The sequence below is a fragment of the Bacillus rossius genome, chromosome 1 (assembly GCF_032445375.1).
Source record: "Bacillus rossius redtenbacheri isolate Brsri chromosome 1, Brsri_v3, whole genome shotgun sequence".
In the NCBI taxonomy this organism is placed as follows: domain Eukaryota; kingdom Metazoa; phylum Arthropoda; class Insecta; order Phasmatodea; family Bacillidae; genus Bacillus; species Bacillus rossius.
The window spans coordinates 156809748-156822416 of NC_086330.1; positions in this window are offsets into that span (position 1 = coordinate 156809748).

Genomic DNA, 12669 nt, shown 5'->3' on the forward strand with positions numbered 1-12669 from the left:
TATCGTAATAGTACAATATGGGAAACACTGACCAATTAGCAATGTCGAAGCGCGAGACACTTTACTGAATTGCTTTAAAGCTATCCACGCCGCTAGATGCCACTACTGTTACTAGTTTTACGCACTTAACAACATAGTTACACTCCACACCGCCAGGTTCACTGACATCACTCTGTGACAAAGCGTGGAACTGGGAGAACTAACCGGAGCGGGACGACTAGAGACGATATAATATTTATTACATTAAATGTTATAAACTGTTGTAAACTGAAAATAAAGAAACTCAGAGGGGTCTGTTACTAGGGTGTTCCTCAGTAACTGGCCTTTATAATCACTGTAACAACGAACCATGCCATAACTATATAAAGTAAGCAATAGAAAAATAATAAAAATTATGATTTTAGCAACTTAAGGCTCACAGTAAAAGGTTATATTAAAAGCCCATCAAATATACCAACATCATGAAAAATTACTTTGGGCACTTACACTCAGTATATTCAATAAAACTCTAGGGAAACCAGTCCCAAAAAAAATATATTATTTACATAAGGGGTTTAAATCTTCAAAATGACACAAGTAAACTCTGTATGGCACAACTCAAACCACTGAGCCATCAAAAAGATGGAACGTTAAGTGCCTTCAAAGAACAATATTAAAAACATATCTTAAAAGCCATTATCAAATACAATGAATTGAGCAAAAAAATGATGATAATAATAATAATAATAATAATAAGGGGAAGAGAACAGGAATGAGTAAGCATTAAGTCTGCACCCGACAAATGGTGGCTATAATCCAAAACAACAACATAGCTGTTCGGAGCAGTCCTCCACTCGGAACTCTCGCTATCCGATGACGGCCGACACCGGCTCTTTCTACCCGAAGTCCAGCGAGCAGCACTCACAGCTAGCAGTCGTTGGGTCACCTGGAGTTCATCCCAAAGTAATCCTCCAATTTGGCGGCTCAGCCCAAGCGAAAACTAAGTGCCTGTACAGCTCGTACGAATCAATTAGCACACTGCACAACACAAGTAGATTATCAAGACACCCAGATTTATTTCCCTGGAGTAAAACTGCCTGGCAATCTTTTGTAGTAGTCTCTACAAAATATCTTCATATAAAACTGATCGGAGGCAAAAATACCTCAGTCCCCTTACGTACTCCTGCTGTCGTAAGCCGTTATGAACGTCAATGTAAACTTTGAGGTACAGTTCTTAATATGTTAGAATGTTGTTGGCACAGATAAGATGACCTCAAATAAACATAGACAAATTCCTTACGTAACATAACGTAACCATCATATGTAACGTACGCATCTTACGTATCTTCCTTAATTGCCTTGTCGACCAATACCGACCAACACGAGTCCTATGAATGTCACTGTATTTATTTTCCCGACTACTCGCCAACAGCTCAACAGATTCATCTCTAAGTCCTTAGAGATCGTTGTCTATCAGTAACTTCAACGGGAGATTACTTGAAAAAACGGCAAAGTCCAAACGACACCCTCTTAATATATTTCTATCACCAGAGCTTGAAAATTATTCTAAGTCCTACTCCTGGCTTCACGAGATAATTATCTTTCTCCACATAACATAGTGACGATAACATGCCAACAGTCTTATACGGCGGCCATCTTGGTGGCAGCACGACGGTGGGCATAGTGGCGGTCTCGACGAGTGTCTCTCTCTCTCTCTCTCTCTCTCTCTCTCTCTCTCTCCAGCTTGCGAGGGGCTTATATACTCGCCCATCTCGCCAACTAGCTCGGGCAAGAAGCTTCTTCCAGAACAATATGTAGACAGAACCATTTCCGGGTCACGTGACAAGGGACATTTTTTTTTTATCTAAACAAAGCCAAAAAATCGATAAGTAGCTTTTTTTTTTTTTGCTGAGGCCTAGCAGGTGCCATTCCTCCCAGGGATGACAATTACCACAAAGCACTTTACTATTCATCGAGGTCGCAGCAAAATACACATATAAAATGAGAGGGAGGAAAGCCCAAGGGGTACAACAATTCGTCTCGCGTATTTATTCCCAGTTTCCCATATCGTACCTATTACAATATTTGGGAGAACATCTTTATTTTTCATGTTATTTTTAATTGTTACTACCCCCAACAATTTCAATGAAATAATTTTGCAGTGGTTGTAGAAATTCATGTATTTTAACATAATCCTAACGCTCAGTGTTCTATCTGAAAACTTTCTCTATTATTTACAATATTCAGAATTATTACAATCAGTTCTATCTTCAAAGACATGTATCAGCCTTGGGAATTACTTCAGCTCACAATTCAAATTATTTTGTCGCGATGAACCTGCAGCTGAAGTTTGTCGGTATTGTTGTTATACAGCCTGTAAAGTGAGCCAGATGCGGTTCCAGGGCAGGACAAGCCCATTTTATTACCCTAACACCTGAACAATAAAATGCTGGTCATTAAATTGTACACATAACCATATTCATTATATTACGTGAAAATTGTTTATTTGGATTTCAATAACGTTCAATTGATATTTATATTTTATTTATATATATTTTTTTATCCCTTTAAGTTACAAATAAATAAGCAAAACCATCGTCCAAATTTAAATCTCTTATTGGCTTGAAAATAGTGATGGACCCGGGTAAAGCCATTGTTGCCCCGCAGCCAAGCGCTGTCGGCGTGCGAGTCGCCAGCCTTGCGCAAGGCCCGCGCCCGTCGAGATACGGAGCGCCCCCGCGACGGTGGCGCAACGCCGCGGCGGGACGTGCAACTGCGAGCTCTGAGTCACCGTCTGTGATGCGGGCCGATAGCGCCGTGTCTGGGCGCGCGAGTTCCGCACTTCGCCGAGAGTCCTTTGAATGCTCTCAAGAATCTCCACCGGTGTTTCCATGCCCGACACGTATTCTGAAAACACGTGTTTAAGCCATTTTCACTCTTATGACAAATAAGTTTAAAAACGAAACCCGGGCACGAAACTACTAATTCGACCTCAGCATATTCTTAAATGCTTTTCGTAAACAGACAACGCTCCGATATCTTGAGCTGTTATCAAATCGCATGGTTTTTCATGAAGCCCTTCACGCCGTATGTGCACCATGTTAAGTGGATTAGGCCCCCCCTTCCCAATCTACGATGTTTTCCTCTCATTGCTATAGTAATTATCCAATTTTTGGCATGTCAGTCATAAATCATCTTTATCAGACGTTATATACCTTGTTGCAACTGCATGTTTACTAACAGGCTCTATTATGTAAGTGCCGCGAGGAGATTCACTTATTACTTCACGCATGCGACTACAGCTAACATCACACCAGTTCACAAGTGTGTTGACTTCAACAAGCAGCCAAAGCTTTGTCCTATACCAAGTTAAAAACAAAATGCATGGAAGCTTTTATTACAAGCGGTATCAAAATATTTGAAATTGCAAAATGGCAAGGCTTAATCTCCCTTATGGGGAAGGTATAGAAACGGAAAGCCACCATATTGGTTTCAACGTTCTCATGCCATAACATATTTTTATCGCTAATATTGCAAATTTGTCTTCGTTAAGAGATTTCCTAAGCCCTAACACAGTGAGTTTTTACATTACCAATCATTACAGTTGAGTCATTCCCACTAATTAATTTTATACTAATCACAAGTGACTTTGCAGCAGCCAGTCAAACATTCCACTAAATTATTTAATATGCTTTTACGTCAAATTTTGAAAAGTTTACGATTGAAAATAGTTATGGCCGAAAAACTATCGAAACCAAGATGGCAACTTTGGGTTCCTTTAGGTACCTACCAGGTTTGTGGCAATCGTTTTTTGTGTGGTGTAGGTGAACGTGTTATGTGTTTGTAGGCAATGTCTATGTTGGTCGAAAAAAAATTCTCTACTGCGTAGCATAGCCCAGCCCAACCACCGCTCTACATCTAGGCTTATAATCTCTTTATGGACATACGACTAGGTACTGTGTAAGGGGGTTCGGTAACTTTTCAACTTATTATTTAATAAACATGTGAAACACTATTCTACTCAGAAACTTATTATTTACATATTCGCGATGGATGATATGATAAAAATAATAGTATGTTTATTATGCGCAATTATTATTTGTCAGCGACATATTCGTTGCTATTGGCTAACAAATTAAGGCTAAGGATAAATTCTTAGCCTTAATTTGAGCCTTAATTTCTACTCAGAGACTTATTATTTACATATTCGCCATGATATGATAAAAAAATAATAAGAATAAATTCTTAGCCTTAATTTGAGTGTCAGAACCGTCAAAAAATTCCAGAATTTCGACTTTTGTGTATAGTCACCTGTGTTCCAAAAACTTTGCAATACAAGCATACTGATATTTTCAAAGAAATTAATGTTGGGCATACACAATCAAGGGCGCGTGGCGTTAAGAGTGGGATAAATAGCTACTAGAAATTCCTGATATTGTACGTTAGACCGATATTGCTCTGAGTCCCTCGCGATAGGCGACACTTCTCAGTCCCACGATAAGGACCGAAAGGGGTGGGGTGGCACTGCGAGGCAGTCGGATTTAGTTTTCCTTGCTGTCGCTGTGTTAGCTCGGGATATATGAATGGAAGTTTATTTATAAATGGCGAAAACAAACGCACGTTTTGTAAAAGGTAATGCTCGTGGTAAATTGCATTTGTCTGTGCGAAGAAAACGGAATAGAGGTAAAAATCTAGCAAATTGGAGAGAGAAAAATAAGTACACAAATTATTTATAGTATTCATGGGTCGTTTTCAGTGTATAGCTTCAGGCAGTGTTATTAATAAAAACATGTGTTTTTTTACTTTGATTTAAGGTTAAAAGAAAGCACAAAGACTGAAGAAAGTACTCCAATTGCAGAAACTAAATCTGAGAATGCTAAAAGCAAGAATAAATTACGTTTTGAATAGTTTATATTGTGTATTTTATTTTGTAATTAAGGAAAAACCTTTTTACTTCAGTAACTACTATTCATGAAATATACATGTGTTATATAAGTGATACATTATATATAAAATACATTTTAGTGTTAAATGGGAAACAAACAAGAGATACTTTTATATGCTACGTAATGAAACAACATGATAGCTTTGAAAACTTGTAATATTTTTATGTATATTATCAATTTGTATGTAACCGCGAGGTAAACTATTGTAACTTATTTATTTTGTTTACAAATCAGATTTACAGTTTTGTGTAATTATTCGTATTTTGTGCTGTGCTTATAGTGTTGGAACTGCAAAATCTGTAAAACTTATCCCCCAATAAATGCCTTGCAAAGTAATATCCCACGGTATATTTAGTTCATTTCATTTTTATACAACTATTATTATTTGGTTGAAAATAATATGTATGCCAAGTAACCTAAAAGCAACAAAAAATTATTAATTGTATATCCACAATTCAGTTAAATATTTGTAAATAAACGGTACTAAATATATATATATGTGCAAAGTATACTCTAAGAATAATGTAAATGAGATGAACGCGAATGCAACAAGAGAAATGCAGAGTAACCCGACAAGACATGTGTTATCGAAAACCAGGCGCAGATAACAGCCGGAACCCGACCACTCTAATGGCGAGGATTATCTACAGCGTTCGGGTCTTGCTGAAGGGATGGAATAAAAGTGACCTACCTCCAAACAGTGAAGTGGCAAATGTTCGGCTCAAACATGAATGTGCAGTGACTTACGCGTGTGCAAGTAATTCGCAATTGTATGAAGATAATTATTTCCAAAAATCATATACTATAAAAGAATGTTACATGTAAATCGTTCAGTTTTAATGTTTTTGTTATTCCGATTACTTTATTTTCTGCAAGTTGTCAAATTTGTGCTAATATAAACCTTTTTACTAATTAATTTTGCTTAATAATAACAACATTAACCGCATTCTGACAACTGGGATCAGTCCTTATACCTTTCCGCAATGATGTGTAAAAATCTCATTCATCTGCATTAACTGGTTTGACCTCTACTTGCCGTCGCATTGACCACTAAAACAGCTCTAAATGAAGCCCTTTATCGCCCTTTTGGTCTTCTGCTTCTATGTCCAGGACTGATAAGATGTTAGCTTATGTTACGGAAAGCCAAAGCGGCAAAATATCTCAACGGCATAACTCAGAATAAGTGGACGTTCTTAGAATTTCAGGCCCATTTTAATCAGTGGTAGCATATATCCTTCATGCGTTTAGCCATAAGAAAATATGAGGGGGGTGGGAAAGATAAGGTTACGGAAAATTTTGAATACAAAATTAGAAATTAAATTTATGGAGATCTATTACAGGACATAAAATGATGTAAGTGTTGCCCTAAGAATCTACAACATTTATAATGTTTAGCCGATTCAATTTTTTTTTGCTCAAAGTCTCACTAGCAGCGAGGTAAAAATAAATTTTAACACATGAGATGCTCCAGCAAGTAGTGGTGAAAGTAAAACTTTTGCAGTTTTTGGTTTCATCTCTGAAACATTAAAATTATTATTTGGTTTGGCACACTCAAAAGCTGCAAAATTCTTCACTTAGCCCACACCACTACATATGTTCCGGATTCCCTAACGTAACGAGAGAATTACGTACAGCCATGGGCGTAGAACCGTTGGTGGGTGGGGGGGGGGGAGGGGGAAGGGAGCTCCCCTTGGAACTAAGAAGCCCCTCACAAAGGGCCGCTTCCGCATTCAAAATCCTGACTGTGAAAATGGGATTGATAAATAAAAACGTCAAAAATGTGTTGTATGGAAAACTTTCTGTATACTAGTCTTAGATCGCTAACTGGCGTGATGTAGCATTACAGGCTTGTGTTGAGTGGTTATTCTTGTTCACTTAAGACTCTGAGCGTGTACTCAGTAGAAACCGCCCGGAGACCCTGTGCATTTAACATCTGGGCCTTCACCTCCTCCTACTGTTACCAAAACTTGATGGCTTATGTTGCCTGCTTATGGTGATGTTCACTTAAATAACTAACCGAACGCCCTTTGTCGCTTTTATGGAAAGCGTTTCGTAGGTTTTATTTCACAGAACACCTTAAAAATTAAAAGAATACTAACATAATTTTCACTTAATTACCTACCAGAATTAACATATTTAAATAAATATATGTACATATATATAATCAGGTTATCCGGAAGTTTGAAAAAAATACTTTTGTGATTCAGTAAATGTATTTATTCAGTATAGGCTGTACAGCCTAAAATAGTAAACAATTCACATTATTTGAAGGAAAATCCATATCCATTAGCGGAAACAACTAACATGAAAGACTTGCACTTGTCACTCCTTTAACGCCCAGAGCAACATTTGCGTGGTCTTGGGTTCTGTTATCTCGCGTTGCAGTTGTCCGTTCGAAACACAAGTTTTTCATACATTTTTTTGACTTGTTGTTTCACTCAGCACGATTGCACAGCTGGGTACTTGACTGATCTAGGTTCTTAAGGCACTTGCCTCAAAAATATTCTCTAGTTATGCGTGGAATCATTTTGCATAGCTTCGACAGCACAGCCTGCGATTTCTGTATTCTCATCTCCAATGAGAAAAAAAAACTATATGGATTCTCATACAAACACTTCAATACTATTATGTGGTGACGAAGATTTATCCTCCGCACAAATAAAACGTAGTATTTGAACTTCCGATTATATGTTCGTTTACAGTCGTACAATGAAAAAAAAAAAAAAACAAACAAACAAACAAACGAAAACAATCAATATTTCCAACTTATTTTCAGTTAATTAAAAAATAAACGTTTGAAATTTAAGCAATATCAGATCAAGTTAAAAGTTTCTAAACAAAACCAAGTCAAAAACGTGTTTGTTCGCAGCATTAAATTTTATTTAATTCACCGACATGGGTGCACGTACGGGGTGATGGTGGCTATATCACCCCCTCCCCCCCGAATTCCTAAAAAGCTATCATTCCCACCAAAAAGGTAAGTTTTTGTGAGCACCCAGGTGGGAAATTGTTTAATTGCCCCCCCCCCCCCCCCCCCCCATCTATCGGATTGAAATTATCCGTACGCTCTTGTTCACAGAAAACCATTGTTGGACTTTCTGATAAATTCCGCCTGAACCGAGACGTAGTTTTTCAGGTTTCGCGCGCAAACCAGTCACCTTAAACCACAGGCAACACTCTTAATCAGTACTGAAATCAATGTATGTATGATGTCGTTACTCTGTCAAAGTCATGATTTCAATACAGATTTTGGCGAGAATCCCCACAAGCACAACTAATTGAATTGCAGGATAAAAACTCACTAGGATTGAAGTCCATGCTACTGGCTGTTTAGTTAAATTATTAATATTATTATTAGGTGTTATTTCCCGCGAATCAGATTATTTTACGTTATGTATATATCAGAATTTTCAAGAATTTTGAAATTAAAACGGCCGCATCCTTTTTGTCAACTAACAAATTTTTGACGTTACAACGTCTAATAAATCGATGAACACCGGCTGCACGCACGAAAAAGTGTACCGTAACGCACATTGTCCCGTTACGCTGTCCCGTTACACTCATTGTACGCTTGCGCCGCATCTATCTCTCTTCCACTCGGTTGGAACAACCATCGATTTGACTTTTTCGAGGCACATTAAACTTGAAACACTCCCATTCGTTTCTTATTTTTCCTATTATCGTCCTATCCTTAGCAGAATAACACAGATTGGAAGAAGTTAAATAGCAAACATGTATAAAAGTTATAGTTAAAATAATATCTTCGTTAAAGTATTAAACTTATTTGAATTAATGAGTGCAATAAAAGTAAATTTATCAATTAAATTGTAGTTTTCATTTCACTCCTTCTTTGTATCCATACAAACTAGTGATAATTCAATAAAAATGATTCAATTTTATTCATAAAAGTATGCAATCATTTCATCAATGTTTTGTTATGACGTCACGTTAAACTATCGTCCGTAAACCGACTTTACAGGGAACCAATTTTTTGAAAACAAATTTGGTAATATTTGACAACTAATTATGCAATGATTATCACGATAATAACGTCACCATAAACGTCTACAGGTAGAATATGCGGTGTTATGAACCAAACAGTCAGCTCTGTCTACGCAGCAAATACCGCCTCCATTCAGCCAACCCCGGAACACAAGTCGCATCAGCACTTTCTGTTTTGTATACCTGACACATTTTTCCGGCAGGTGAAATGCTTCGTGCCAAGTCGTCGTTTGCAAAACATCGCGTTCAGCTGCCAACATTTCAGCAACAAACACGAAACGACAGACATGACAGAAATTTTATCCCTTGCATTCGAAGAAATAACATGTTTATGTGTCTCGTGAGCTTCCTTCAATTTGTATTTTTTCTTCGACACGTTGTTTGGAAAAGTGATCTGTATCTACATTTTTTTAAAGGTTCATCATATTTTCGCGAGCGATGAATGCTAATAACTGGCCAATTTTGTTTGCAGGCAATGATTTTATTCTTGTGCTTGATTACTTTGCTATTGTTTTACTTTGATTCATTACTTGCATTTAAAATCAAATGAAACAATAACAAAAAAAAATTTTTTTATTGACTTCGTATTTCCACGGTTTTTCGAGATTCCGTCGACGAATAAACGCAAAGCGATGTCAAACGAGTATCAAAAACACGTTGGCCAGGTTTCAAACATACTTGCTGAAGCAGAGATGGGGTGCTGTTCTCAAATGTACACTAGCCGAACTCCGTAGCGCAGTCGGGTGCACGCCTACATTCGGAGCGAGGGGTTAGGTATTACCGCTGCTTGAAACATATTCTCGAGATAAAGTATATAATGGAACGAATAGTTAAAAAAAGCACCTGACCGTTAGAATTAAAAAAAAAAATGAATTTACACTACGAGTAGGCGGTAGGTGTTAGCCATGTCGTGTTCTCCCGCCCGTGGGCCGTATCGCTGTATTGTCAGACACCAACGACGAGCCACGGGAGGTCACGACATCGTAGCGTAGTTGTACAAGCTCTTCAAGCCGCGAGGTTACACGTACAGCCAGTGGTCGTGGCCTCGTGTGCCGCGGACAAGCAGGCGGCAGAACCCCGTCACTCCTGGGAGCCGCATACTCGCCGTGTGCAACTGATTGTGACCGGTCGACATCACTCACACAATTTATTTCATACAAAATTTCTTCTGTAAAACTGTACTCATCTCAAAGCATGTCCAGAATGTTAATATGCTAGACTTATTTTCCTTTTTATAATTTATTGTTCATAGGTAATAAAACGAGGGAGCATAAAGTTGCACATAAGCATTTCACATGTTGCATCTATCTTATTTATAGGCGTTGTATCATTATTCATGGCCGCCGAACCTTAACGCGCTTGTTTTACGCAGTAAGAGCGTGTCCTAGGGAGTTACAACAACATTGACACTTTTGTTTATTAGATCGTGTGTATCGATTAAACGACAACAAATATGTATCTATAACATCAGCTGTCAAAATAGAGATGTATTCAATAATTATTCTATTATTCTGATGGACAAGATATTATATTAAACTTTTTTTTTCTTCAGTAAATGGGAACCCTGGAGGTCGTTGCCGTATAACGGTAGGTTTCCCCCAGGTGTTCCCGTTTCGTCCACTCATTTATTCCATTAAAGCTCCATTCTCATCTCATCCCTCATCGCCACTGATGGCTTCAGTGTCGACGAGACCTTGAGTATTAATTAATTCATTTAAAGTTAGCTCAGTTAGTGGGGTGAATAACCCCGCAACATAAAACACCACTCCTTCAAAATATGTTGGTTAATTCCAAGTAGCTTTATAATGTTAAAAACTGATTTTCAAGGGAGAATATCGCCCTAAGAAATTGAGCTACACTGTTAACTCTACTTAAGAAGAGGTGTCTTATTAAATAAAACTAGTAAAACTCGCAGACGTTTTGTCCTACTATTGTTTATTTAATTACCTCTATATATCTGAAACGGATGGTTTGTATATAATCTAGAATCCATAAAGTGTTTGAAAAGGTATTCAATTTTAAACTCGCTCACCAAATATTAATCACTGTCACAATCACTATTTGTTGTTATTGAGGATTAAGGACAGTAAAAATCAATTTTCATTGCTGCAGTTCCCGACGTTGCCCGGCTGAACACAGGGTGATATATTTATTGTGCGCGTGTTAAAGAAACATATATAGTGTTATATGACAGTGTGGTGGACATAAATGAATGACACACAACTGCTGTTTGTATGTCTGTGACCTATAATTTTCTTTTTACCCATGGCAATCGGTTGAACGATTTATATGTTGATGCACTTCAGTACCATCTAGCGGCGAGTTACAAAAAATGAATAGTATAAAAACCTTCTCCATGAAAAAAAAAAAACACTTCATGGAAGGAGTAAAAGGAGTACGAATGTTTAGATAACGCTCCAAGATGGTTCCTGCAAGTTCATGTTTAAGGTAAACTCAGTACTCGTACATTTATGTAGATTCCTGGATAATTTGTAAATGGTGTATTCTTAGTATATAGTGAAACATTTTATCATTGTAGAACTGATCGGAATTGCAGGTTTTTCTCGGCCTTTATCTGAGTTTTCCGGGCTTGTGTGTTTAGGCCGCGTAGAAAGTTATAATTCACTAACTTACTGGCAACATTGCAGAAGCCATCATCAGGGTGTCTCCTACTAATGTCGACATCAGGCTAACAGTCTCCTATGTCAAAATCATAAGGGTAACAGTCGCCTAAAAATGTCTATACTCTATGGTAACAGTTTCCTTAATGTTGACATTATCAGGGTAAGTATTCTTCTAATGTCGATATAATGAAGGTAACAGTCTCCTACTAATATCGATATCAGGATAACAGTTTCCTACTAATGTTGATATTATCAGGGTAACAGTTTCGTACATATGCCGAATCAGGGTAACAGTGACCTGCTAATATCGATATATCAAGACAAGTCTCATACTAATTTCGAAATCGACAAGGTAAATGTCTCTTATTAATGTTGATATAATCAGGGTAACAGTCTTCAACGAATGTCGACATCTCAGGATTCAGTCTCCTACTAATTTAGAGATCACCAGGGAAACAGTCACCTAAAAATGTAGTCATATCTACAGTTATAGTTCCACTAATGTCGAAATTAACAGGGTATCAATATTCTACTACTTTAAACACAATGAAGGTAAAAGTCTCCTATTAATGTCGCCACAATTAACGTAGCAGTCTCCTACGAATGTCAATATCATCTGGGTAACAGTTTTTAAGTAATGTCAACATCAAGATAACAGTTTCTTGCTAATATCGAGATCATCAGGGAATCATTCACCTTACAATTTTGTCATATGTGTTGTAACCATTCCAATAATGTCGAGATCATCGCAGTAACTGTCTTCTACTAATGCGACATTATGAAGGTAAGTCTCCTATTAATGTCACCAACATCAATGTAACAGTATCCTACGAATGTCCTAATCATCCGGGTAACAGTGACCTACTAATGTAGATATCATCAGGGTAACAGTCATCTACTAATGTCGACTTCATCAGGATAACAGTCTCCTACTGTCAACATTAGCATGATAACAATCAACTGTCGACATCACCAGGGTAATAGTCGCCTACTAATGCCGAAATCATTAGGTTAATAGTCTCCTCCTAATCTCGATATCATCAGGGCAACAGTCATCTACTAATGTCGACTTCATCAGGATAACAGTCTCCTACTGATGTCAACATAATCAAGGTAAC